Below are 3789 nucleotides of genomic sequence, written 5' to 3'. Positions count from 1 at the left end.
ACAGACATGCAAACCACAATCTCCATTCATTCCAATGAAAAATCCTGTTATAAAAAACATCATCACGATCTGGAGCTGATTAAACGTTAATAAAGTCACCTAAGACTTGCAGAATTTGTATCACTTTTGCAGCTACGATTGTTATTTTGAATGGCTGAAGTTTCATCCAATACATAATATTCACCCGGCCATTGATAAAGAGGAGCAATACAAGAAAAGTTTATGTATTAGATGGAACTTCAACCACTCAAAAAAACAACTGAAGCTGTAAAAGTTATAACATTTCTCGTGACTTTATTAACGTTTAATCAGCTCCAGATCGTGATGATGTTTTTATATGAAGAAGCCATAATAGGATTTTAAATGTAATGTACAGCGCTGCATAATATGTTGGCGCTATATAAATCCTGTTTAATAAGAATAAATTGAATAAGTGGGGCAATACAAGGAAACTAACAGTTATTAAGTTTACACTAACACTGACAGTATGATCTGGCCGGAGGGAAAATCAATAATAGTTTGTATACCATGCAAAGTTATAAGAATAAACAGGGCTCTGCATATATCAAATATTTTCCTTCTCATTCATTCAGTGTGAATATTTTACTCTATATCACCTTTCAGAGCTCAGCCCAGACGTATTTATAAGCTGGGTGGGATGAAATTGTAGGTGGGTGGCAGCTCCTGTATTGTGACCTAACTACTCAGTAATCATTTAAAAATAGCCGGGTGGCTGCTGAAAAGTGCCGGGTGGTGCGCCCAGCTAAAAGGGGCCGGGGAGAACACTGCCTTAACATTCTAATTGCAAAACTATCATAATCTGAATCACTGGAACGAGAATCAGCCTAATGGTTCGATCCGGAGAAATTCCCATTAGTCTGGAAGCCACAGGCCAGCTTTATCAGCCTTATGGGGAACCAAATATTTCCCGCCAGGCCCTTTTAGGTGGGCGCACCACCCAGCATTTTTCAGTAACCACCCGGATGTTTTTGGGGGGTTACCACTCACATAAAGCATAAAAAAGAATATTAGGAATACATCAGCTAGGTCTACCTGTTAGACCCCAACTTTACTCTGGCTCACCTTTAGGTTTCATTTCTACTCTTGCTTTAGGTTCGTCCTATTAGAAATGGCCCACAGGGAGAGCAATAATAATGTAAAGGGGGGAAAAATCTTTTCTGCATCCTCCAAAACAGTTATTGGATGGAGCAGTTTACCAACCCGGGTTGCTGCAGAGGTTGCAGGGGGTTCTTTAAGCAATGAGCAGCTTTTTCCTCTCAGGTAAGTATAAGTGACAGCAATGATCTGTTTGGCTATCTATAAGGGTGACATTCTTCCCACTGGCCAGGAATGTAAGAGGAATTGTTCCTACTGACCACCACGCTAATATACTGTGATCTGTGGATATAGTATTTATAGCCGGGGTTCCCTGAAGTTATTTCAAGGGTTCCCCTATGGTCGAGAAATGCTGAACAGATTGTCTATTGTGGTGCATAAAACCTTCAAGGTTTAAAGAACGAAATACATACGTAATATCTAGAAAAAAAAATTACTTTTTTGTACACTCTTCCTGTGACTTATGCACAAACAGCCCCTTTCCACCCCGACCCATACTCGCTTCACCAGTGCTCCCTCCTTATCCAAAACATTGAAATGACTAACACAGCAGGGCTGTCAATCCCCTTAGTCATGTGACTGGGTATATGCTTAGTAATTGGCTGCTAGACCCAAGAGCTGACATAGGGTAGGCCCAGCTATACTACCCAGGGGAAGAGGAGGAAAGAAGACACGGGAAAATGATGCTAAGAGCTTATTCATCCTGGCAGGGAGGTTGTGGTGCAATTACCGATTCCTCTTATCAGGAAATGCTGCCACATGGGGAGAAGCTACACATAGCGCCCTCATGGGGAATAAATAGGGGATGCAGTAAGTGGTACTAGCGGCCTGCTAACAAATGTGCACCGTGTTCTCCACAGCCCCGTTTAGCTGGGTGCACCACCCGGCACTTTTCATTAACTTCATTTCATTTTAGATGTTTTTGGGTGGTTACAGAAGAGTTGGGTTATATTACAGAGGCTTCCAACCGCCTAAAAAAAATGTCTGGGTTGAACACTGGTGATGGTGCCGATTCTTTTAGCTAGGGCTGCCGTGGGAGTCCTCGATAGGCTGGCAAGGTGGTAGCAGCACCTAAGCAAGAAAGCGGCAAAGGGGTACAGACTTTGGCCTTGCACACCGGATTGGATACCTATGTTCATTTTCCTCCACACGTCGGGAAATAAGCCGCAATATCTTTCCTGCTATTATTTAATTGGGTTGAACGGGTCACTGGCGATCATGCTATGTTGCTCAACAATACCCAACAATGTACACATGTGGGGCTTTACCCTGATCTCTATCTGCAGCCAGGATATAAAATATATTGAGCAATAACGGATGCAGAAGTGCGGAAACATCTGTCTTTACTTGTACAAACATTATCACAATATAACCAATATTAACCCCCGATTCCCTAGTAAGATATAATCCGTGCATTATCCGGGCCTGAAACCAACTCGAACTGTTTAAAACAAAAGAAAATGAAAATAAAATCCATTAATAATTCAGTTCTTGCATGGCTGCTTTAAAGGAACTCTTTGCAAGTACAAAGTGTCCCTGCATCTCAAGGACTTCTCAGTGCAAATGTGACCCAAATGAAGAGAGAATGACGACAAGGCCAAATTTAGCACAGGAAGTATTGAGAGAGAGAAAAAAAATCACACGTTTCATCCAGACAGCAAAAAAACGGAGCAATTTTTCTGCATGATAACCCATCAGAGCTTTTTGTTAGGGCAGACACACAGACTAATATTTTATAGAAGACAAAGACTGATCTGCAGATCTGGGACAATCTATGAGGCAGCAATGATGCAAACCCAGAACATGGTGGTAACAGGTATGATATAAAGAAAGAATGTAATAAAGAAAGAATGTCGTTTTACAACAAAGTGATCATAGCTGCCTGCATACCTCGCCTCTTCTTTAGCATCTCTTCCGTGTCAATGGTGGGGGTTAAAACTGATCCCAGGACATAGGAACAAATTTAGAAAAGGAAATCAGTTCATATTGGCAGCACTCCTATAAATGGACAAGGTTAGGAACAAATGCAAACACTCCATAGCACTATACTAGCCATGTAACATACCTCAAAGTAGTGTTCTCCCCAGTCCCATTCAGCTGGGCGCACCGCCCGTAAGCAACCAGCTGGATACTGAAGAGATCATAATACAGGGCAGCCACCTGCTAACAGCTTGAAAAATGTTACCACTCATCTTTAATGCCCTGGGATCTCGCGATACTGTGCAGCTCCTCCGGTCACTCGCTCCATAGCACTAACATCTGCATAATATTTGTATTGTTCACCCCAGTGCCCATTCATTCTCTATGGAGCTGCCGCCGGGGGAAGCTACATGTGGTGCCTCCTGAGAGGAAGTGGTAACTGCGCCAATGTGAACATGGAGCAAGCACCTGCCATAGAATGAGCATCACCATGGCTCACAAGACTCTCCAACAATCCCAAAGCATGATAGGTCAACCAGTTCTTATGTGCCATGGCATTAGTGTTTGAGGCTGAAAGATGCAAATATTATTATAATCAAGTATTTACATATTACACAGCGTTGTAGAAAATCCCGAGTCCATATGTTACTAGCTCTCCCTCACAATGTCCCTACCTCAGTCATATTTCTTTAAAACAGTCTAAGGGCAATTTTGAGGGGAAGACAATTATCCTAGCTGCATGTTTTTGGAATG

This window comes from Pyxicephalus adspersus, chromosome 4, assembly GCF_032062135.1.
Source record: "Pyxicephalus adspersus chromosome 4, UCB_Pads_2.0, whole genome shotgun sequence".
Taxonomy (NCBI): domain Eukaryota; kingdom Metazoa; phylum Chordata; class Amphibia; order Anura; family Pyxicephalidae; genus Pyxicephalus; species Pyxicephalus adspersus.
Note: the sequence above shows the minus strand (reverse complement) of the source record.